The sequence below is a fragment of the Podarcis raffonei genome, chromosome 9 (assembly GCF_027172205.1).
Source record: "Podarcis raffonei isolate rPodRaf1 chromosome 9, rPodRaf1.pri, whole genome shotgun sequence".
In the NCBI taxonomy this organism is placed as follows: Eukaryota; Metazoa; Chordata; class Lepidosauria; order Squamata; family Lacertidae; genus Podarcis; species Podarcis raffonei.
Window position 1 is genome coordinate 31,453,434 of NC_070610.1, and position 26,489 is coordinate 31,479,922.

Sequence of the window (26,489 nt, forward strand, 5' to 3'; positions counted from 1 at the left end):
AGAGCTACATATAAGCACTTCTTTCATTTGGTAAAGCAATGTCTGTATCTTTTCCCTAGCAGAGTAATAACAGCGATAGGATTTTTAATGGACGGAAAAATCAGTCTATTTCATGTCATCTTTACATCTGATCACTCATAAATCTGTTTCTACCTTAAAATGCATTTAAACAGCGGCAAAATTATGCTTTATTTCTCCTAGGTAAAAGACCCAGTTTGGCACACACACAGGCTGGGAGCCTCAATGACTCCCCTCTGGAGGCTTCACCCACGGCAAAAACTTGGCTAGCACCCCCCATATAGCTATGGCTCTGATTTAAATATAGATAACATAAATGTAGAAATTCATATTTTAAACTCAAAATATACATTTCCAAGCACATTTTGTGCTGAGAACAGTGTGGGAACATTCAGCAAGTGCAAAAGCCAGTGGATACTAAGTCCTTATCTGCACATTAATCCAGGACGTGTAGATCAGTCAGTTCATAACAGAATTCCGAAGGATCAAATTAATTCAGCATCCCTAGATTTCCAGCAGAAACAATATTGTGTGAGAGAGGAGTTAAGATGGCTTTTTATGATCATGCTAGTCTTCTGCTTTAGACTGAAACCCCAGTGGCTGCACTGCATGGGAAAATGATAATGTGCCATTCCACCCTGTGTGCTTACATTGCAACAACACTTACAAGAAGCTGAAACAATTTGGGCGATATTAGGATTGTGTGGCTGTGTATAGTCATTACAATGCAGATCTTGCAGACTGAAAGCATAAAAGGATTTGCACTGACCTTCAGAGAGTGTGTTGTATGCAGACCCAGCTTAAGTAACAGCCAGATGCATGTAATTTACAGAACAATCCTAACAATACCATTTCAGGATGGTGCTCAATTGCATCTCGACCAGCATCCATCAGCACAAAGGGTGGCTCCTTTGTGGCAGAGGCTCTAGCTCCACCCAATTTACCATTGTCCTCCTGCTAGCCACCGCCAGCTGAAAACCCCAACATGGGGTATTTGGTGTGGCGCTAGTGGATTTTGACTTGTTGGATCTATGCATTTCCCAAAGAGCCTAACTCTTGGGCCCCTCAGTTAAACCAGCCTGATATAGGTGTGGAGAAAACAGGAAAAAATGTCCATTCCTGTATCTTCCAATCTGGCTGGGATAGGTCAGCATAACTTTGAATGATGCAGAGGATGCCGAGTCCCATGCCTCTACAGTCTTTTTTTTAAAAAAACGCTCTGCTATATCCTATTGGAGGTGGAATTATAGCAGCTGCTGGCATCAGACTTGCCCTCTGATGAGTCATTGTTAAAATTTTTTTAAAGTGTACTCATTCCAGTTTCAGGCCTTTATCATCAGTACCTCCTCAGATCAGGCGTAGATATCCTGTGTGCCAGCTGCCTTCCTTGGATGTTATTTTCGGGACATAAAACAGTGTTGACAACCAAGGGGATTTTTGTATTTGTTCAAATAATTAGGGATACTTTATAATTGCATAGTTTGATGGGTTCCATTTCTGAAAACTTGTATGTTAGATTAATGTCTTGTTTGCATAAATTTTGTTTTGTGATTTTTGCTGTAATGACCATTGGCTATAAACAATAAAAATGGACTGATTAACCACATAACTCCCTATGTGAACTATATGTTGTGCCTCATGCCAATTTTTTGTGAAATAATACCTTTTTCACCTTCAAACCCTGGTAATCATGTTATGAAGCCAATCTTAATTCAAAAGCATGCCACTATGACAGGAAAGAATATATGTGCAATAAATGCATTTATTACGCTAATCCCAAAACAGGGAACTGACTTAACGTCAGTTAAGAATTTGGATCATGACAAAAATATTAATTTATTTAAGGATAATTATGAGAGGATATGGAAAGAAATTAAGAAAGACATGGAAATTTGGAGCAGATTAAATTTGTCATTATGGGGAAGAATCTCTACTATAAAAATGAACGTGTTACCCAAAATGTTATTCCTGTTTTAAATGATCCCAATTATAGGGGGGCCAGGATGCTTTAAACATTGGCAGAATGAGCTATCTAAATTTATCTGGCAAGGTAAGAAACCCCAAATTAGATATAAACTTCTAACGGATATAAAGGAAAGAGGGGGCTTCGCTTTGCCATACCTAAAGCTTTATTACGAGGCATCATGTTTGTGTTGGTTAAAAGAATGGATAACCCTGAAAAATACAGATATATTGGCTATAGAAGGATGGGATAACAGATTATAGAAGGCACGCGTATTTGGGTTACAATAAAGTGAAAGTACATAGGGGGTTCCTAAATCATATCTTGATACACAGTATGGGACAGATATAGAAATTTGCTGGAACCAAAGACACCTTGGTGGTTGTCACCGCTACAGGCCTTCTTGATAAAGAAAAGAAATAGAATCAAACTGGGCAACTTATAAAGAAATCATGTTTGAAGAACATAATCAGCTTAAATTTTAAAAATTTGAAGAGATAAGACATTGCGTATGGATTGGCTACTACAGTATCATCAACTGAATGATGTGTTTAAACTAGAAAGAAAAATTGGGTTTGAAAAAGAGATGTTGAAATTGGGAAAAGAATTAATATAAAATAAAATAAAAATTATCAAAAACTTATTGTTGGATTGGGAACTAAAGGATGAAGATATTAAAGATGTGATGATTAAATGGGCAAAGGACTTTGGGTATTCAAACCAGATGGAAGATTGGGAAAGATTGTGGCAAAAAGATAATAAATTTATGGCCTGCTATATATTAAAATAATTTTTTCTGAAAATGCTATATAGGGGGTATATAACCCCCAGCAAGCTGACAGGAAAGAATATATGAATTCAGAACACCTAGTTTATGTGTTTGGGGTATAAGGTAGCTCAGGTGGCCTGCCAAAATTGTGGTGTTGTTGATATGCAGCCAGGAAAAATATTATTGGTTCCCTTCTATGTGTGGCATTAATAATAAAGCAAAATAGACAAACATCCAATTCTTCTGCATAGACCGTTTTAAATAACCTCTTACAACTCACCGCACAAGGTAACTGATATGAATCTTAGGAAATAAATTGTAACATCTGACTTTATCATTGACTCTTTGATTTCATCACTGAAGAAGTCTTACATTTCCATAGTGTGAGTGGCAGCAGGAAATGGTTTTCAAATTCTTCTTGGCAGATGGAATAAAACCTGCCTAGTTATTAAATTAACATGTAACTATTTTTAGATTCCATATCCAAATCCTTTCCTTTCTTCTTTTGTGAGAAGATAGGTCACTGCAAATCAAATCTTAAACGCATTCCTATTTTGGAATGAAAGCATATACTACACACACTTTATTACCCATTGTGTTCCATAACTTAATTTAATGGAGTGTTTTCCTGGTCATCATACAAACTCTATGACCAAGAGTGGAATCCCAGCATTATTGGCCTCAATAATGAAGCAACAAGGTAAGAACGGAGTTAGGTAGCAGGGCAAATTGGGCAGCAGGGAAAGGCCAGGCCAGATTATGCCCTCCTTGCTTCTGACCTAACATATCCCAAACTTCAAAGTAAATTATCAACAACCAACGATAACAGGGATGCAGGTAGAAATCCAGCAGGGGTGTGGAGGATATCCAGTATGTTGTACAGAGTGTCACATGTACAGCTACCTGCCTGCTGAACACTAGCTGTATGCGCTTCAGGGAACACAATTTCGTTCCTTGAGGCTAAGGTAACTGACTTGGTGAAGCTGAGAGAGGCAGGTAGATTGGTAGATGAAACCTTCAGGGATGTAGTAGCAGCTTTCCACTGCCAAGGTGGCATCTCCTCTGCTCTTAATAGTGTGTCTTGGGGGAAGGATGGTAACACTCAGAAGAAGAAGGAAATAATCCTTTAGAAGGAACCAATTATTTTTGGGATGAGCAGCTATGTTATTTGGGGGTGGAGGGCTTATTGTAGTAGATAATTCAATCATTAGGCACACTGATAGGTGAATTTGTGAAATGCATGCTGACTGCATCGTGACTTGCCTGCCTTGTATGAAAGCTACAGATATCATGTGACATCTAGAAAACCTGACAGACAGAGCTGGGGAGGAGTAAGTGGTCATGAGTAAGTCAGTGGTTATGATGCCCTGCCCTGTCCTGTCCTGGAAGAAAGATTTGGGTTGCTAAATAAGAGGCTGAAAGCCAGGGTGTTCAATGTAGTTTTGCCTGTACAGAACCAGCCTGACATGAATGGATCAGACAGTGGTGTCAGGAAGAGTTATTTGGATTTACTGGTACTGGGGAATGTTTTGGAACAAGACAGGCCTGTGCAAAAAAAGCAGGCTCCACTTGAACCAGAATGGAAGTGGGCTGTTGAGATAAAACAAAAAAGCAGCAGAGCAGCTTTTAGGCTTATTGCTGGAGAAAAGCTAACAGGAGCTGAGGAGGGTCCAGTTTTGGATAAATAATGCTAGGATATATTGCGAAAATGTTTTTGCTTGTCCAAATGGAAGAGGAGTAGAATAAAGAAAGTACAGGGGCATATGATAACAATTCAAAGTAGCCCAAGTGCCATAGTGTACAATCCACATGCCAGAGACCTCTGGAGGGAGACACTGTATAAGTATTTATATGCTGACACTTAAAGTTTCCAAGCCAAGGTGATGGTACTGTAGAGTTTGGTTTCAAAGCAGAGCATAAATATAGTAGGCATAATGGAACCTTGAATGGAGGGACCTAGTGAGACACTGTTATCTCTAAAACTAGGAATGACAGGGAAGCGTGTGTGGTAAGTGGTGTCGCTCTGCATGTCAAAGAGAGCATATCGGTCAACAAGTGAGAACCCCACAAAGGAGCAGACTCCTTCACAGAATTGTGGATGCCAGATGGTGATACCAGCCCACCCTCCAAAGAGTGACCTTGAGATGAAGAATGAAATCAAAGCGGGATCCAAAGCAGGAAATGTGGTAATAGGTTAGTTCATAACAAAAAAGGTAAAATGTCTAGATATCCTAAATGATTGCGCGCAATTGAAAAAAGGTTGGTGTGCACCATACATGACAGGTGGGGTGAGAGAAGCTGCTTTGGCATTGTCAGTCCTATCTGAGCAGAAGGAGACAAAACTATATCAACGCAAAACTTTTTTCAAAATGATTGCCTCCATTTGAAGTTTTACTGTCTTCAGGGCTCTGTAGCAGATAAAACCAGTAGGAACATTCTCTTTCCTGCTGTTCAGTTCTTTCCCCATTGACATCCCCTTTGATGCTGCTAGAAAGAGAGATTTTTAAAATGCAGGTTTTTAAAACAAGTTACTTTCTTTGTGACCTGAGATGAATTTTAAGGGCTTTACAAATGAGAGGCCTTCAAAGAGGTGTATGGGTGAACAATGAACCACATAGTTTCAGTGAAAAATATAACCTATATAAATATTTCTTTACATTCTTGTTTGAAAAAGATTTTAAAAAAACATTTTTCATAATTGCAATAGTGCATTTAGATTACCGAGCAATAATTTATGCCACCCGCACTGAATGGCACTTGGCCTCTGGCCTCTTGCCTAACAATACCCTGAATAAAAATGATTAGATTGTAATTCACACCTGTCATGTCTTATTGCTTAATTAAAGCAACCCCCTTATTAACATGACAAGCAATTGGACAGTTACCATAATAGATTGTTATCTGACTGGACATATTTTACCTTTACAGCCTATTCTTCCTTTGGGTACACATGTTGTTCACTTGTGTGAGGAAAACTCAAGCTGCTTCCTGGCCTATAATCTGCACATCATGTACTTCAAGCAGTCTTCAAAATTCCTTTGAAATTAATGAGTGTTACTCAGCAACTACCCTGAAGTACACATGAGCTGTGGTTTAGTTTTACAGTACGAATCAAAACACTACTCAAAATTCCCACATTTGAACAGCCACCATTGGGAAGCATTGTTTGAGTTGAAGTGAGGTAATCTGAAAAGCAATGACAAACCGAGACAGCATCTTAAAAAGCAGAGACATCACCTTGCCAACAAAGGTCCGTATAGTTAAAGCTATGGTTTTCCCAGTAGTGATGTATGGAAGTGAGAGCTGGACCATAAAGAAAGCTGATCGCCAAAGAATTGATGCTTTTGAATTATGGTGCTGGAGGAGACTCTTGAGAGTCCCATGGACTGCAAGAAGATCAAACCTATCCATTCTGAAGGAAATCAGCCCTGAGTGTTCACTGGAAGGACAGATCATGAAGCTGAGGCTCCAATACTTTGGCCACCTCATGAGAAGAAAAGACTCCCTGGAAAAGACCCTGATGTTGGGAAAGATGGAGGGCACAAGGAGAAGGGGACGACAGAGGACGAGATGGTTGGATAGTGTCTTCGAAGCTACCAGCATGAGTTTGACCAAACTGCGGGAGGCAGTGGAAGACAGGAGTGCCTGGCATGCTCTGGTCCATGGGGTCACGAAGAGTCGGACACGACTAAACAACAACAACAATCTGAAAGCATGGGTGTTTTATGTGTGGTCGATCTTACATATATATGTTTTGCAATAGGGATTTCACCTGAAGTTTAAAATTCAGTGTTTTGCCCTTCATTTGATAAATGAGTAGTACAACAGATCCTGGTCAAAAACCATGGCGTGTAAGGCCTTCTCAATAGGTCTTTCACCATCTTTTCTTTCCCACCTGGGGTATGATACTGCCCTCAAAACTGTGAAACAGATGTTATGGGATACTACCTTTAGTGATTATGATCTTGCTCATATGTGACCTGTGGCCCATCTGTGTCAGGAATCCATTACCTACAATGTTTCTGTTATCTCCCTACCCTAAGAATTTGACCATATCTAGCTATTGTCATCTGTTTTCTAAAACCAGATTAAACGTTTTGCCATCTGAAGTGCTGAGGGGAAGATTGGCTGGTGTCCCATACCAAGATAGGCTATGCCCATGTTCCCAGGATGTTGAATGTATGAAACAAATTTTATTACACTGTTGTCTGTATAATCAGGTTGGACAGCATCTAATCAATCCAATATTAACAGAATAACCTGGAATTGCTGATACTTTTCATATCAAGGTTCTCATTGAGCATAAGATTGATACTCTTTCATTGGCTAAAGCAAAATTCTTAGAGGCAGTAAAAATCAGCAATCAGTAGGCACAGACTAAAAGCTCCCCTGTTGGCTAGCAAGGCCAAACGCACACCTTAATAACTGTTAATATAGTCTATTATTGTACTGTGTGTTTTGGGTCTATGGACCGCAATAAAGCTGTGTGTGTGTTAATAGCTGTAGAAAAAAAGGAACCATAACTTTATATATGGTTTCCCTATAGCTTGCATTTTTATGGACTTTTAGGCATTTTAAAGTTAGCTGAAACCTGTAATGCCAGAGAAAGACTGAACCCCCAACCCCACTGGCTGACAGGATTTTGACATCATAACTTAATTTTCCCATTTTTTTATCTATTTGCAGGTTATTTCATTCAATTTTTCACTCACTATTTTGCCTTTATTGACAGCTCTGTAATAAGAACTCCATATGCTGCTAGGGTATTCATGGGGAAAAACCTGAAGTCTTTTAGATGGCAGAAAGGTGATGGCCCTTTCAACTGGTACTGGTTTCAAACTGAACTTTCAGTGTCCTTTCCTCCTGACTTTGCTGATCTATCTGCCATCACTTTTTTGCAGGCCTCAAAATTATTTCTTTGACACAGCAGGTGTCTTGTGGATAAGAACATTGTGGTCCTTATTTAGGTGGGAAATTGGAGTGGAGGCTCTGGGGGATGTTCTGTTCTCCCCACCCCCAACTCCAGTGACCCTGGAAGGAGGTTGGAGTGCTAGAAAGCAGAAAGCAGGTTAGATCATTCAGAGGGATGGAATACTAGATTTGAATGAAAGGATAAGTGATGGAAGATGTGTGATGTGATGTCAGGATTGTTTCCAATGTTGCAAGGCAAATGTATACTATGGAAATTTGAAAAGTCCTACTGAGGCAAAAAATCTGAAGTCATTTCAAAGGCAGCTTTTCTTTTCTTTTCCTTTCTTTTTAAAAACAGGGTTTCAATTCTTCGAAGCTTTTCATACATCTCTATATAATTCTTTTCTTGATCTTATAAGCATTGGCTGGCACCATGCTCTGGTGTTTAAGCGAATCACAACATGTCTGTGAAGTGATTCACTGTTTGCAGAACTATGCTCTGCATCTTTATGAGACATTGTAGTAGGTGTGGTGAATTCCACTTAGGGTCTGGTCTGACATGTGCTGTATCTCCTTTTTGCATCAGGCCAATTCAGGCAGGGATTTCCCTTTTGCTTTCTCAGAAATAACAAGGGTCAGTTACAGCCTTAGGCTGACATACCAGGCATCACTACAGTGATCCATCTGTTTTGTGATATACACAGTTGTTCTCACACAGAACAACTTTGGTCACAGAAAGTCAATTCATATGATGAATGAAAGCACCCTAAAAAATTACAGTGAAGGAACAAAATTTCACCAAAGTTGAACATATCAGAAAAGATCTACTGGACAATTTTTTAATATCAGAAAAATAACTATGAAAGTAAAAGTGTTCTTATAGTTCACTATATATTGTTGCACACCATCCCAATCTCTGAGCAGTGCAATATTCCAGGGGTTCTGGGTGCTTACCTGGGGTTCAGTTTCCTAAGAATGAGGAACAGCAGAGACTATGGTGTCCGTATGACATATGATTTATTTACACATACAGTGGTACCTCGGGTTACATACGCTTTAGGTTACATACGCTTCAGTGTACAGACTCCGCTAACCCAGAAATAGGACCTCGGGTTAAGAACTTTGCTTCAGGATGAGAACAAAAATCGTGCTCCAGCGGCACGGCAGCAGCAGGAGGCCCCATTAGCTAAAGTGGTGCTTCAGGTTAAGAACAGTTTCAGGTTAAGAAAGGACCTCCGGAATGAATTAAGTACTTAACCCAAGGTACCACTGTATATACAACATGAGCCTATGATGGAGGGGCTCACAGGATTAACACCCTTGATGGCTGAAAGATACCATTCCAGGCAATTCTGAATTACCTGGGTTCCTTGGACTCCCATTGGTCCCCTTCAGGATCACAGGAGCAGAGGAGACTGAGCCAGGCAGAAGCTTCATGGCCACTGACAAAGTGTACATGAGAGGCTACATGGGAGGAGGAATTAAATGCAAGTATCTGCCCAGATCAAGACCTGGCAGAGAGCCAGGAAGGGCTATAGTCTCCAGCGGTCCGTCCGAGCTGTTTCACTGCTGAAGGAACAGATCCCTTGGCCACTCAAGCTCCAATAGCAAAGGCTGGATAAACCAGGAAAACAGAACATGGTCCCACAATCCTAGGTGTACTGGGGTACAATGTCTTAACTTGTTGTTGTGGTTTAGTCGTTTAGTCGTTTCCGACTCTTCGTGACCCCCATGGACCAGAGCACTCCAGGCTTAACTAGCGGTGAATAAAATACTGTCTGAATATATTCATTGGCACTCTGTTGTTATTGCTTCACATGGGCAAGGATTCAGCCCTGGCATTTAAAACTAAATTCAAAACCGAAATCTGGAAAGTTGTGGCTCAGGTTGGCTCTCTATGCACTCTTTATGAAATTTCTGATCTAATTGGGACATTCAGGTTGTCATATCTCATTGTCGGCCCAGCTCTCCAGTTTTATAAAATGCTTGCATTGCTATTAGTGTAAATACTTTAGTTGCTTATTTTGAAAGAATAAGAATTATCTACCTAGATGGACAGATTATGTTTTTTTGTAGCTCAACTACAAAATATTATTTATGAATTAATGCAAAATATGCTTTAACTACAGGCAACAACATCTGAGTTTAAAGCTAAACTAGCTGCCAACATAATGAGCATATGCTTAATTTTCCTACTAATAAATAATTCCACAAGACACAGAGTCTAATGAATCTCACAGACTAGGTAATTGTCATTTCATAGGGGTAAAAATAAAGGCTCTCAGGAAATGCAAAAACAAAACTGGATCATTTCAGAGTATGACAAAATAATACAGAAATAAACTCAAACAAAAAAGTAATAGAACACAAATGAGTGATAACCATTTGGTGTTGCAAATATTCAAATAGCTTCTGTGTTATATGTTAGTTAATGGAAATAGTTTTTGGAGTAGAAATAATATGAATTTTCTTTCTTTAGCTGAAAATATCTTTGCTTTTTTTAGAAATACATACATACACAAAACCTAAATAGCAGGCATAGAGCAACATCTTATTCTTCCAACTTCAAATATGTTATACCTTTATAAAGCTTGTATAGATGCAGGTGAACACTGAATATCAATATGTAGGCCATGTTGGTCTGCAAGACCAAACTGCACGGTTTTGATCAAATGGTCTATGACAAAAGGGGCTGCTGTGTACCAAAACTTGATAGTTTCTAGTTGCAATCACTAGAATACTGGTAAGGAACGTAAAACATTCAAAAAACAACTGCCTACCAGCTGTGAATAATGACACGGGCACAGTGATTTTGACAGATTAGGTCAGAACAAATCTGTCATCGGTGAAAATGTTCACTCTGCCTAGCCATAACAGATGCCAAACTTTGCAATCTTCTTCACAGGCTGTACATCTGATTCTACTTTGTTTGATGCTTCAGGTACAATGCAGCTGGAGATACAAATATGTGTGAAGTGACGTTTACCTGGCTGCCATGACATTGCAGAATGATTTTCTTGCCCTCCAGTGACAATCTTGCAGAACTAATTGTGATTATCTATGTGAGGGATGGGGAACTTCAGACCTGGGGGCTGAATGCCACCCTCCATGACTGTGCCTCCTGCCCTCTGGAATCTCCTCAGGCCACACTCACTTTCCCCAGTTCATCTCTCTCACTCGTCCTGCTTTGCACCCTCAAATACTTTGCTTGGCTAAAGTGTGTCAGTTAACTGTGATAATCCATCTTGTTTGCCTGGATACAGGACAGAGAGATGTACTGGTGTCTATAGTAAATAATAATAATAATAATAATAATAATAATAATAATAATAATAATAATTTATTATTTATACCCCACCCTATAGAAACTTCTGACACTTGTGTGGCTGGAGTAATAGCCTACTGTACAAAAGTATGAGTCACATTCAAAACTCTGCCTCCTTTTGCCTGTATATCCTCACTCAGTTTTGCTCTGGATCCATTTACCATTTGCATGCACTGTACGAAACTTTCTGTTTCATTGTGGCTCTTGTGTTTACATTTTTACCTATCTGAAAAGGGATGCTACCATTTAATTTTAAAAATCCTAATTGTTAGGAAAAATAAGAAAATGTTTTCTTAGCCTTTTGATGAATATTATATAATTTAGCAGAGCAGCTTGTAAAATTCTGAAGGCTGAAAAAATTCTGAGGCTCTTGTGAATGAATTATGAATTCATCTATAAATTGAACTGAAAAAGGATTAATTCCTTTTCGGAGAGGGTGAAATATAACTAATTTCTTTTTAAAATGAACCCTCTAAGCACCACACCCTATGCACAGAAGTATGTTCATATGCATTTTTTTGAACACATTGACTTATGGTGTTAATTTACCTGCATTAAATGGTCTGAGAAAGTGCCCAAATTCATTAGTGAATATGAAGACAGAGCAAAAGGTAATGATAATGTCAGACTAATTAATTCAGAGTAAAATAATGTGAGGTTGTCAACAGCCCTTTAGAGAGTAGACGGTCAAAACATGGACACACTAAAAGAGAGCACTAACTGGGTAGAACCTCGTCACCTCCAAATATTATAATTCCCAGCATTCTATGTAGTTTATCACTGAGTCAAGTGAGATAGCACTGCACTGATTTGACATTTGGAGGATTACATTTATGCTGAGAAGGCTCACAACTATTGTCATATTAATGGCTGCATAAATGCTAAACAATTATTTGCTGCCACAGGAGTTTTGAGAATGCATGTGCTGCAGTGCCAGCTTATGGGAATTTGGCACAAAGTTACAATTCCAACTTTCCACCTGAGAATAGTACCAATTTCTGTATAACCACAGATTCCCTAAATGAGGGCATATGCACTGGGAAATCATTTAGATCTTGCTTGATATAGAGCCAACAAAACAAGTAGCTGGCTTTTTCAGCCTCTGGACATTAAAATCTTTCTTATCAAACTAGAAGCAAACAATGATGCTTCTTTCTGATCTGGATATAGGTAAACCTCATACCCTTAATCTTTTCACAGACAGTAGTGTACTTTTAACATACTGTTGCCTCACCAAGATCCAATATGATAACCTTATGAAGTCTCATCTCTGTCTGCTATGCATAGGATTGTCAGATTTCTAACAAGCCACTGCTTCTTTAACCGTGGCTTCATCACAGCTCATTTCTGATCATTGCAGATTACACCGCTGAAAAAGGCACAGCCATAGAGGCCAACTGGAAAGTTGGCAAGCCAAGCTGTAGGTTTTAATCTTCTTCTGTAAAGGGTGTTGTGCTTTGGTTTCTGAAACAGGATATATTAGTAAACTGCCCATAGTAATTCATTTTAATTCTCAGTTTACTTATAGCGAAAAGAAAGCTGGTGAATCCTAATTTTTTATTCAAAACTGGTCTTTAAGAGGCAAAACAGGTACAAAGATTTATCAGTGACAGCTTCCAGAACTACCTCTGATAAATAGGAACACTCAGATGGTATGAATTCTCAGTTAATCTGTATACTTGCATTTTTCATATTCCTAAAGATTTCTCTTGAAGGAAGCATCATATTTGTATCCTTCAAGTGTTGGTCCCACAGTTCTCCTGATGTGCTTTTTTTTTTAAAAAAATATCATTTGGCAAAGCATAGATTCTCTTAACTAAAATACTTCCTTCGTGTGCTTGTTCAAAGCTGCCAGCACAGAAAAGCATCAAGCCCAGAGTCCTACTAATCAAAATAAATGTTTTCTTAAATAACAAACAGCAACATTTCCTTAACTAATTTACAGGGGCAAAGGAGCTCAGATCTCACTGTGAAGGTAGTGTGATGTCACTATGGGGCAAAGGAGCTCAAATCTCACTGTGAAGGTAGTGTGATGTCACTATGGGGCAAAGGAGCCCAAATCTCACTGTGAAGGTAGTGTGTTGTCACTATGGGGCTATGCGGTAAGGGAGGGGGACTCCTCCCCCCAAGGCTCATATCGGGGTTGTGTACTGAAGATACTCACTCCTATCTCAGTGCAGGGAGTGAAGCAATAAGCCTCTCCATACCACATGCATTCACAGTGATACACAGGTTTCCCTGTACGTTAATGAAAGATAAGTTACGTAGGAACAAAGTCAGATCCCTGAACCAAAGATACCCAATCTCCATTAAGTTTTTCTTCTTCTTGCCTTCTCCCTCCCATTTAAGCTCTGGGTTGCCATCTCTTTCATCAGAGCTACGTTTCTCAAGCATCACTTCAGATCAGATTTTACAAACTACGTACATTCTTCCCCCAGGCCAGATTAGGAAAATGATTCCCCCACCCACACTCTCAAAATTATCTGATATGAGCTGAACCATTCAGTCCTGTCTTGGCTGCAGAATCTGGGGTGCGTAGTTATTTTTAATGTGAAAGAGTGTGAGTCAGGCAGGAAAGTGCAAGCCAAATATATGAGTTAGAGCTAACAATATTGAATTATTGTTAGTGTCTTCTATAGGATTTCAAAGGGATAAATATTCTGCTCTCCCCTCCCCTGCACTGAACACATCACACTTAAATTCTACCCTTCTGGTACCTCTAAAAAAAGACCCCAATTTTTGTAATTTATCAAGAACAAGAAGCCTTCTAGGAAATCACAATCTCATCAGTGGAATGCTATAAGGACACAAGTTCAAAGTGCCAAACTGGCACTGAAATTCTACCAGTTAGACATGCTTATCACTGAGAATGTAACATAAGGCACTGGGAAAATTTTTAGTGAATGAAAAGAAATGTCAAAACAGAGGAAAGCAAACACCGCTTTTAAGATGATCTTAAGTTATTTAGACAAAAGCACAAAACTGGACAAAAGCCATTTTCCCAGACCAAACAGATTATCTTTATAGCTGGAGCTGTTGCTTAAGCCACAGAGAAAGTTTTAAGTAGGCATGTTTTGGATTCCATCCATTTTCATTCTTGATTGCTTCCAGCACTCACCAAACTCCTTTTACAAATTTTCTTTTCTACCAAGTATTGCCTTGATACAACCCAGCTCCCTCTATCATATCTTTTAAACCACTGTGTTCCAGCTGGTATAATGATTTCATCCTCACTGCATTGCACCACAGTCTTAATCTTATGTCTAGTTAAATTTAATGAATGCCGCCCAAACATTCTTTAAACAACATTTACAACAAGAAGATCAAAGTGCACTATAAAACTGGACAGTTGGTCCAAAACGAAAAGGGAGAATATTATGCAAATACACTTTATAGACATTTCAAGCAATTCATCCTTAGGTATTTTTTGAATTATTCATCAGAAACAGACTAAATATTTTGCAGATTTAGACAAACTTATCTAGCCAAAAAAGAAGATGTTAGAGAGCTAGAAACATATGCGGCACTGCCAAACACATGGGGAATAGTTCAGTGCCAAGAAGCCCCACATGCCACAGAGCTTCTCCTACAAATGTATCATCTGGCTGTAGAATCTCACACCATAATGAATTCCCAATTAAGCCCGCACACCTTAGGGCTATACTGCAGGCAGTGTTTCTACCCAGGAAAGACTACACTGCTCTTGGACTCCAACTGGATGAGCATGTGAGGGGACAATACTTGGGAGTTGCCTAGCAATTGCATCATATCCACTCTTTCCTATACTTCCGGCATCTTGCTTAGCCTGCTCATCTGGCAATTTCAAGAACGAAAATCATCTTCTCCCTTTTGCTCTGAAGAATTTGTCTTTTGTACAGTAAATTATCCTGAGAGTCTTGAATAGACTTTGGCCACATAAGTACTGCTCTTGTCTGTGGCCATGAGGCAGATACCAAATAACACCCAGGCCAAAACAGAGCAAGAGCCATTTGGGCCAATTGTCATGGGCTCAGAGTGTTGAGAGGGCCTACTCAGAATTTCCTTGGGAGAGGCAAAGGGACCCTTTGGTAAAGATTATTGAAAGTGTGTGGGGTGTGTGTGTGTTTTGAAATGGGACCTATATTTTCCACTTGACCTGGGCCTATTACCACCTTTGTGCAGCCATGATAACACCAGCTATTACATGGCCAAAATGATCTATGTCATATGACCTCCATACCACCTAGATAATTTTTATGAGGTGATTAATAATAATAATAATAATAATAATAATAATAATAATAATAATAATAAAAAAAAAATGCTGTTTTGTAAGTCATCCAGGTGGGATATGCAGGCATGTGAAAGTGACACTCTGCAGGGTCTAATGAGGTAGCAATTTGTTATTGCACCAATACTACCCCATATTTCTGCCATTTTGGGGGGCTCATATAGCTGGATGCTAAGCTTACCATGCTCCTTCAAATGTGTCCTTACACACCAAGTGCAAAAGATGATCTACATCCAGCAAGCACTCTAAGTTATGTCAGCGAATTTATGAACATAACTCTTTGGGCCTGAAAGAAAAGTACTTTTAAATATATATCTAGACTCATTTAATCTGTGTCATTTTGGGTGATTTCAGAAGGACCTTTGAGGCAAGTGACATGGCCTCTAAACTCTGACAGAGATTATGTGTAGTTAAGACTAATTTTTATCCCCACCTAGTTAGATAAAGAAATGATTCAATACAATTTAAAATCAACTAGTGTTGCCAAGTGATTATTTGTATAATGTCACTGATTTGTAACATTTTGCTGCCGGCAGTCGTGATATGTGTGGTGAGTAAGTGGCTGTATTAAGATGCTAATATTTTTAAATAAAAAGTAAAGTGAAGAGAAAGTGAAGAGAAAATCTGTCTTCTGTAGAAACATATGTTCAGTAATCTGGAAATATTTTCCCCCAAAGGGAAAGCACACAGGCATGCTGAAGTAACTTTTTATGCTGGTCTGCTCACTTACCTCCTCTGATGAGTCGGTTGTGGAAAGATTGCGTAGATGCAAAGCTCAATTAGTGTAATTTATGTATCCTTGGATGTCAATCACTGCTGTTGAGAGGTGGGACTCGCAGGGACCCTGTGCATTAATTAAGAGCTCATCTCTGCAGAGTTCTCTTTCCACCTAAGGACGAAAAAGTAAGTTTTAATTAGATTTGAAAAGACAGCATGTCACAAGCAAAATAATAAAATTATTTAGCTGAAACTTCAATAAGGATGAGAAAGAAAACATTATTAACACAAATACCATGTTAATGCAATGAATCTCCTGCTCATATTCAAGTGCAATAGCTAAAGAAGTCGTTTCTTCATATGAAGTTAATTTTGCCTGAAAGCATTTGTGTCTAAGTTCTATAGTAGTACTCATGTTTTCACTGGCTAGCCTAGATGCCAGCTTTATTATTGGGCCCCTGCCTAATTATTGATGCTAAGCTGATGCTGATTGAGTGCAATTACACTGCTGTAGTTTGAGGGTATTTCTCTCTGATGGCCAGCTTTTTCTTTCAATGCTACCCTGAGGCTGAATATGCAATGGGCAAAACAATGCAAACTCAGCAAAGGGGAGTGAAGAGACTTGCACAACACATCCTTTTCATTGGCTGAGTGATGAACGAAATGTGCAATTGCTGGCTGGCCCTCAAAACTCTGGCACTCAAGAGAGGTTGGAAACTAGCTGGGCTCACCAGTGTCAGCTGCTTCAGAGACGCCTGTCTCTTCGAATGGCCTGTGTGAGGGCTATCAACTATTCTGCTTAGGACTCACATGGGAAATGATAGCTAAATAATTGATTATAACATTTATAAATTGAAGGAGGCAAAACAAATTTTAAAAGCTGGTCCAGACTCTAGAAAATAAACATGTCAGCTAATAGCTCATATGTAGCAAACAAGAGGGGTGGGGGGAGAAATTAAAATGCATTTACATTTGGAAAGAGAGAAACAAATTCTTCAGTCACTGGCCAAAACCAAACTAAACCAGGGGCATTAAAGGACCTTAAAAACAAGAAGAGCAGTAAGAGTAAAATTCAGGAATAATAATCTGGTAGTTAGAAGTAAAAGAGGATTTCAGCCCTGCAATATTACAGACAGCTGAGAACAGAAGCCAAAGTACACAGTGTACCCTTTACATGACATAATTAATAATAATTATAAAGACAGTTGTTTCAGGGAGACATAGCACAATAGGAAGATGCGTCAGAATGTGGAATAGATTAACAAGCTGCCCTAAAATAACAGAATACAAGTTTTTCATTGCTATTGTATTTCACAGTCACACTATTAAAAAGCAAGGATGTTTTGGGAAACATGGCCGTTGTGTACGTTATACCGTAAATTTACTACCTAAAGAGTATACCAGATATATACCAAATAACAGCTGCAGAGCTGACAGAACAAAATGCAGGTACTCTGTGACAACTCTTTCCACCCCAATAGTAAGGGTCAGGCTGAAAAGTTTGTCCATTCCCAACCTCACTCACAACCCCCACCTTTCCCCAAGTCACTACTAGGGAAACTATGGCTCAGGTCTTTCTAAATACATTTTCAGAGATGTGAATGTTTTATGGGGGACACTTTATATTATTTATTTATTTCATTAAAATTTATACACTGCTTGTTTGCAAAAACCTCAAAGCGGTTAACAAAAGATAAAACAGTAAAATCAAGAAAGGTTTACAAACTCATTCTAAACTAGATACAGTTGGCTTTGGGAATCTTCAGGGATGGTTCAGAATGAGCTTTCCCAGTATCATCTATCCCTCCCTGCCTTCATTTGCACAGGCATACTAGGGGATCTGTGTTTCGCTGTTGAGTCTTGGGCATGGAGCTTTTAAGCATGGAACTGCACCTGGAAAGAGAGGGGCAAACAGTAAGTATGGATAAGCCCTGACACACCCACAGTTTGTTACGAGTAGTTAGTATCCGGCACCTGGTTCCCTATTGCAGTTCTGTGTTGTGTTAAAACTAATAATAAATGTGGTCCAGTTCATCCAACCTTTGCGTCTAGCATCCTTATTTCTATGTGAGGTCACAGAAAGGATGTGGCTATTGGGAATCAGTATCCCAGGTAAGTGAGATAGGAAATGGCACACTGCGTTTAGCTCAGTAGCAGTTTATAATCATAATTCTGGGTAAGACCAAATGTCCTGATCAGGAAAGTATCTTAATGTTAGTACATGTCCAGAGTGCTTCAGCTCTCTGGGAATAAAGGCACAAATTAAATGCAGTTTTTCACAACTGATCTAGTCCTGATCTAGTCACAATTACCAACAAAGAACAAAACCTTGTTTACAGCTATATCTTGATTTGTTCATGATAATCATGCACTGATTAATACAGGTGAATACAGGGGGTTATAGTACAGTTTGAGAAAGCTCTAAATCTCAAAGACTTAAGAGGGCTTCAGATGGTTTCATCCCAGGAGTGGTCACATTCAAAACAGAGAGTGCTTCTGAATAATTAAGGCCAACTGGGGAGAAAAGTCAACCACAGGAGCAGCCTTTCGGAGCCAAATGGAGTTTCTGTAACCTGAAAGATTTAGTAATCCACAGCCTTGTTGTTCCTTACATAGGCAAACAATGTGGTGGAAACATCCAATGATCCTGGTACATAGCAACCAAATGTTTGGAGATCTATGCCTTACTTCCACACTATTTCTTTACTGCAACAAACTGAGTGACACATACCACCACTGGAAACAAAAGGGGGCAGGGAGAAACAGAAAAGTAGCTCCCTCTAAAATGTTTTTGTGTACCCAATATCCCTTTCTCAGGCGCCTGTGATTTTCCTTACACACAGACACGGTAGGTGGTTTTTATTTTAACGTGGAAAGGTGTGCCAGTGGTTTGTCATTTTAACTTATATTGAGAGCCTTGTTATCTGCAGCTTCCTGCTAGTAATATTTAGCACAATTCATGTCAGTTGTATCCCTTGATTAAGAGTATGACAAGAACGAGAAACACATCAACCTGCAGAAGCGACAGAAAATCTTTGTTCTTCTAAACAAAGATATGAATTTTATAACCATTTAAACTGCTGTCATTCCACAGGGGACAATGTCAAAGTAGGAACCAAGTTACGAATTACACATTAGCAGCAGGTTGCCTTTTCAGCCCTTCCCTTCATGTTTCCCTCTGAACCCACACTCTGAGTTTTGGCTTTGGAAGCAAGCCAGAAAAACAGAGCTAACTTAAACAATAAAATCTCGATGATCTACTGAACTGTAACTGAGATTTGCGACCTGCTTTGAGGCGAATCAAATCCAGCAACAAAACTCCTTACACACGGCTATCAGCAAGTGCCTGGCAGAATGTCAACACAGTGGTACTAAATATTCTAAATGACTCATGCTGGGAACCATTGGACATCATGTGCTGCCATGAAATAATTATAAGAAGTAGATGGATTCATCTCAATGTACTTTTGTCACATGAAAGAAATATGCCTACTAGCCTGATATGTGTCTTGACCACAGAAAATCCTTGTGTGGTACAATAGATATTGTAAATCCTTTCATACAAAAATAAGGAACATTGAGAGATTTGATAAAGCAATGGTTGCCATTCAGAAGTATTTGAATACATGAATGAAACATTTTTGGGCGATGATTACTGCCATGCTCTTCTCATTATATCATTTTACTAGGAATTCTCCTTCTCAGTTTTTTATTGGAGATCACAGTATTCTATTCATTCCTATCTTCCTGAAACTCACTAGCGTAGACTGACACACCTTTAGGAAACATTGCTTTTAATGACATTTAGAAAGAAATGCCACAGTGTGCTGCACTTTTTCATGCAAGACATTTCCACCCTTGGTACTGTGATGGCTTGCCCTGCTCATACATGATTGACTTGGGGCAGTAATGAGCAGTCTGAGCTGAGGCAAAAGTGGAGATGCAGTGGGAGGAGGAACAAAGTGAAGGTATTTGTGCAAATCTCTCTTTATTGCTCAGACTGGTGAGCAAACTGGACCTAAAAGTACTTTAAAAGAGCAGGAAGTAGTCCTTTCCTCGCTAAGATGGCGGCGGCCGGGACTCTTTACATCTACCCCGAGAACTGGCGGGCATTCAAAGCCTTCATAGCTGCCCAGTACAGTGGTGCCAAGATCAAGGTCCTCTCCACCCCACCACAATTCCACTTTGGGCAGACCAACAAGACCCCAGAGTTCCTGAAGAAATTCCCAGCTGGGAAGGTTCCAGCCTTTGAAGGGGACGATGGATTCTGCATGTTTGAGAGCAATGCCATTGCACACTACGTCAGTAATGAGGAGCTGCGAGGACCTACCAAGGAGGCAGCTGCCCAGGTCATCCAGTGGGTGAGCGTTGTGGACAGCGACATTGTCCCTCCTGCCAGCACATGGGGTCTTCCCCACGCTGGGCATCATGCATTACAACAAACAGGCCACAGAGTATGCAAAGGAGGAAGTGAAGCGGATTCTGGCCCTCCTTGATGCCCATTTGAAGACCAGGATGTTCCTGGTGGGGGAATGCATCACACAGGCTGACATCCTGATTGTCTGCACACTTATCTGGCTTTATAAGCAGGTTTTGGAGCCATCCTTCCACCAGCTGTACGAAAACATCAAACGCTGGTTTGTGACCTGCATAAACCAGCCTCAGTTCAAGGCTGTCTTGGGAGAGGTGAAGTTGTGCGAGAAGATGGCACAGTTTGATGCCAAGAAGTTTGCTGAGAACCAGCCCAAGAAGGAGGTGCCCAAGAAGGAGAAGCAGCCCAAGGAGGAGAAGAAGTCAGAGAAGAAAGAGGAGGAGAAGCCCGAGCCCGAGGAGGAGATGGACAAGTGCGATGATGCCTTGGCCTCCAAGCCCAAAGCCAAAGACCCCTTTGCTCACCTCCCCAAAAGCCCCTTCGTCATGGATGAGTTCAAAAGGAAGTACTCAAACGAGGACACCCTGATGGTGACAATACCCTACTTCTGGGAGCATTTCGACAAGGAGGGTTGGTCCATCTGGTATGCAGAGTATCGCTTCCCCGAGGAGCTCACTCAGACCTTCATGAGCTGCAGCCTCATCACAGGCATGTTCCAGTGCCTAGACAAGCTGCGCAAGAACGCCTTTGCTTCCGTCATCCCCTTTGGCACCAACAACTCTGGCATCTGGGTCTTCCGTGGGCAGGAGCTAGCCTTTCTGCTGAGCCCCGACTGGCAGGTGGATTACGAATCCTACACTTGGTGGAAGCTGGACCTGGAGAGCAAGGAGTGCAAGACGATGGTGAAGGAGTATTTCCTGTGGGAGGGTGAGTTCAAGCATGTTGGCAAAGCCTTCAACCAGGGAAAGATCTTGAAGTGATGCCGCCAGAGAGCTGGCGAGGGGGGCGGGACTGTTCCCAAAACCATGGACCTAAGGAAGGGCATCGTAGTCTCCAAAGGAGCAGTGAGAGCTCCCACCACCATTAGAAACAACTCAGCAGGGAGAGATGTTGTGACATTCAAAGATGTGAATTTAAAAACCTGAGTGTGCTTGTAAAAAAAAAAACACGAGAGAGCAGGAAGTATCTTCTGACTTGCTCTGGCCTATCAAAGTCACTTCCATAGGTGGTGAATTTGACCCCTGCATTTCTGTCCTTGGTCTGAACTAGACAGCTCAGTCCCTGCTATATATCCCTATGGGAAAATCCTGGCAACTAGCCTTGGGCATAAATTTACATCTTTGCCCTGCTCTTTTGACACTTGAGAGGTATATTTCAGAACCCACCCTATTCTTGTGATTGTAAATTGCTTTGAACAGTTTTTAATATTCTATTTTGAAATTGCTGTTACGTGCCCTGTGACCTTACAGTGAAAGGTGGGTAAGAGATTGAATTAATAATTATAATGATAATAATATTGCTTTACGGTGTCTGAGATGTTAAAGCTGATTCACATAACTAATTGGGTGCTTGAAGAGTTGCCATGTTGCACTTAATATCCATATGATAATCAAATATAAAGAGATCTCACTATAATCTAAGTCATAGAGTAGGTTCATTTATTTCAATGGGTCTACTCTGAGTATAACTAACATTGGCTACTGTTGAATCACTATCCATGTATCTGGGGGGAAATGCTGAAAATCTGAAATACAACAAACATATCCTATTTCTGAACAAGACACTAATGGCTTCTATAGACTTGACAGCAACATACACAGAGAATGAGAGAAAATATAGTTAGCTGGTTTGTGTACAGGTGAAAATTATGCTGCATATTACATGTGGAAATGTCTTATGGACAACAATTCTGGGATAAACAAAGACAGCTCCTGAATTTATCAGTACTGAAACTACTTTGTATATGATTCTTTGGCAATCAAGAGCACCCACATGGTGGCTGGAAATCATTAATCAGGCAACCGAAGCTCAGTGTTTTGTGCTTGTCAGACAACAACCGCTGCTGACTCTAATGAACAAAGAAAGAGGATGCTCACTTTAAAATAAGGATGCACCTGTATGTGATAACTTCAGCTTCAGCATTTTGCTGTCCCAGACTCCCCAATTATCCTTTCCATTTGTCACACATTCCTCACCTATCCCACTTTTATATTGTAACTTAATTTGTTTTGGTTGTGCAGACATTCTAACTCCTGATTAGAAAAAGAAAGGCAAAATAATAACTGTGGAACAATATTGCCTTACTTGCATGATTAAGAAAAAAAATAGATTTTATATAGTTAACTCTATAGAGTCCAGTTCAGTGTCAAGTCTGAGTGCTCTTTCCTCATCCTTCCACTCCTTCCATTACTTGTCATATCCAGTGCAAAGTTCCCAGCTTGAATTAAGCCATAGTTCCCTGTTGTGACTGTTTCTCCCATTGCCACATGTCACCTGACAACAGGAGTAGCAAATTGGTGCCCTCCTTAAGCCCAGATTTCATTATCACTGCTGGGAAAGTAAACTAGGAAAAAGGAGATCACTGTGGGGAGGCTATCCCTTCCGGGAAGAGTTGAAGTTAGTGAACCTGTTGCTGGTAAGGAACTCTGTACCTGGGCCTCTAGAAACAATGCTTGTCTCAGAAGTATTTCCAAGCTATGAAGATGCTCTTTTAAGAGGAGCACAACCATCATCCACCTGTGCCATGTCCTTTTCAGTGTATGCAATGTTCTAGGAAAAGATTCATGGATTGCACACCTCACAAGCCATCTCTGCAAATTCAGAATGAATATGGGTATTACTTGTGCCAGGACTCTTTCCTATATAACATTCATATTAACCTCAAAAAGAAAAAAACCAACCCTGCTTTACGCAGACATTAAGAAATACAGAACTATGGAAATATAAAAATAGGGGAACGACTAAGAAATTGAAAGAAGGTCACGTGTGTGCTTTAAACAAGGAACAAAGTGTTAGATTCCAAGCATAACAAGCCAGTTACAAACACTTATCTCATCATAGGCTACTATCCAGTGAGACTTAACATTTTCCAATTTCTAACTTCAACACTTTCATTAAGCTAGTGCCAAATACCAGATAAGGTTGGTGCCCCTCCCTTTTCACCCAGACATAGCAATGGTAACCGTGGAGTCCAGTTTGAGAGGGCTGGCAGGAAGCACAGTGAGCAGAAAAATGGATAGTGCAAAGGGTAGATACCCTGCAGCTGTGTACCTCACCTCTATACATGGTTTTGCTTGTCTATCCCATGGCAACTCATTTGTCTGAGTGTGGCATGAAAAAAGCTGTTGACAACTGTTGTGAAATGGCCTATCCAAGGCACAGATCAGGGTACAGAGCACAAAGGAAGCAAATTACCACTCAGTAGGCAGGTTCCCGCACATAACCTGGCTGCTGGCCAAGTCTCCTTTTATTAGTATAAGGGTCAGGTTTATTTCAGATGTACAGTGAGGCATCTAGTAGGAAAAAAATAGCCTTTAAGATGTGGGCTGCTGGCTCAAGCAGAAAGGGATACAATGCAGGTGCCATAAACTCATAAACTTTTTTATTTTGGACGATGAACAATACAGATAGGAATAAGAAGAATAAGGGATACTGGTAAAAATGTTAAGGAAGTACATTAATGAATACTTAAATAATATACATCAATATAAATCTACAAGGAAATTATTTCACAAATTATAAGGAAAAGCCTTGGAAATCTCAGAATCAAGTAGAGGGGAAGCATGGTGTACTGACTAGAATATTAGACTAAGATTAGAAAGACCTATAGAGTTGTACCTCCGGTTACGAACTTAATTGTTCTGGAGGTTCTTTCTTAACCTGAAACTGTTCTTAACATGAGGCACGCTTTCACTAATGGGGCCTCCCACTACCACCATGCCGCCGGTGCGTGACTACCGCTCACATCCTGGAGCAAAGTTTGCTACCAGAAGCATCTACTTCCGGATTAGCGGAGCTTGTTGCCCAAACCGTTCCTAAGGAGGACAGTATGTAACCCGAGGTTCCAATGTATTGGAATTTCCACTCAGCCAGGAAGCTCACTAGAGGACCTTAGACAAGTCTATCTGAACATGCTACCTCATAGAGTTGTTTTGAATATGAAATAGAGGTAACTATATATATGCCAATTTGATCACCTCAGAAGAAGGAAAGAAGGAAGACACTCAAAGACTAATAAATGTATCATTTTCAAGTAGTAAATAAACAATAAGGATCAATTGGTTTGGTACTGTTCTTCATCTACACACAAATGACCTAGATGAAGTAGATTCACAAAATTTGCAAATGATACAAAGCTGAAAGTAATTACTAACAACTTTGAAAATAGCCTAAAAATCCAACAAGATCCTGACAGATTTGAAAACTGAGTTGGGAACTTCAAATATAAGGACAAATGTCCAATCTACATTAACATTTAGAAATACAGCTTCAAACAGGTGTAAAAGTAATATAAAATATTTATATAAATAAGCAGAATCTAACAAGACGTAAAGAGGGACTTAATGCACGACTTGTTCTGTTTCATTCAGAAGCCATAAGAAAATACAACTTGGAGAACTGCCCAGGACTAAGGTATTAAATCACTCTGAATTAAGACAAGTATTTAACTATATCCATTGGAATGATTAAAAGAAGAAGAAACTGCTTTGAAGAATGCATTTCTTTCAAGTCAGTATTGGGACTGTTTTGGGTGTAATGTATTCTCCTTAAATAATTTAAAGATTATTGTCACTTAATGGCAGGGGAGGTCCCTCTTATGGGCAAAGTGGGGCATAACCCTGCCAGGTTTCTGACCCCCCACAATCCAAATCTCCAAAGCCAAGGTTTAGTCTTTTTCTCCAGCCTCTTTCTCTCCCAGAAAGTAAAACAGGGAAAGCCCTTTGTTTTTATTGTAAAACTATGCAAAAGTCTCCTCTTACCTGTTAACTATGGATCTAAGGTAGGACCTGGCCCAATGGTTTCAATTTACATGAAAGGAGATTCCAACTAAACATCAGAAAGAACTTTCTGATGGCAAGAGCTGTTTGGAAATGGAATGAACTCCCCTGGAAGGCGGTGGACTCTCCTTCATTGGAAGGTTTTAAGCAGATGTGGGATAGTCATCTGTCATGGATACTTTAGGTGAGATTCTTGCATTGCAGGGGGTTGGACTAGATGATCCTTGGGACCCTTCCAACTCTACAATTTAATAAATCTGTCATCACCCAAACTGAAGAACTGACCCAGGAATGTATAGGCAATGATGGAAGTTGCAATGGGTACTCCCAGAATCCTAGCAGAGTTCAGGTCTCAGATTACCGGCTCCAGAATTCCTAACTAGAAACTGATGATAAACTTACTATTTTTCCAACAGATTCTAGGGCTGATTGCCCCAGGCCTCTGCAGAAAAAGACACTCCAGCAGACTCTGGGAGAACCTGTCTCCACTACAGTGGTACCTTGGTTCTCGACTGGCTTAGTTGTCTAACAAATCAGCTCCTGAATGCTGCAAACCCAGAAGTAAGAGTTCCAGTTTGCGAACGTTTTTTGGAAGCCAAACGTCCTACGCAGCATCTGATTGAGTGCAGGAAGCTCCTGCAGCCAGCCAATCGGAAGCTGCACCTTGATTTTCAAATGGTTTCAGGAGCCGAACGGACTCCCAGAATCGATTAAGTTTGAGAACCAAGGTAGCACTGTACTGCCATATCCCCAAGTGAATCACAACTTGGATTTGTGGGGGGTTTTTTATCTGCTGACAACAGAAGCAGATGCTTTGTTTCAACCCCTTTCACAAAATTTCAAAATGCTTTTGCAAGTATTCAGAGTGCAATCCTGCATATATCATGGAACAATCCTCATGAAATTCAATGGGGTTTATTTCTGAGTAATGTATTTCTGAGTTTTTTTGGCATGAACCTACAATTGTGACAGCAAGGGTCCCTTCTGAACCAAGGTAAGATACTTAAATGCTAAGTGTTAACAAAATTGTGATGTTTATGATTCCACTGTGTCTTTGCAGAGGAGGATAGGGACAGAACCGGAACATGCAGGGCCACATCTGTTTCTCCCAGCAGAGTAGCAACTGTAGCAGCAGAAACCCCTTTGG

The 26,489-nt window shown here is 40.1% G+C and overlaps 1 protein-coding gene and 1 pseudogene across 1 annotated transcript in view; one reads left to right on the forward strand and one right to left on the reverse strand.

Moving 5' to 3' along the window:
* TENM3 (teneurin transmembrane protein 3) overlaps positions 1–26,489 on the reverse strand; it is a 1,264,592-nt gene that overhangs the window by 600,741 nt on the left and 637,362 nt on the right. The window contains exon 5 of the mRNA XM_053402551.1: positions 15,987–16,145. The gene's annotated coding sequence lies outside the window, so the exon portion shown is untranslated. The remainder of the gene's footprint in view (positions 1–15,986; positions 16,146–26,489) is intronic.
* On the forward strand, positions 20,027–21,464 carry LOC128420725 (elongation factor 1-gamma-like; annotated as a pseudogene).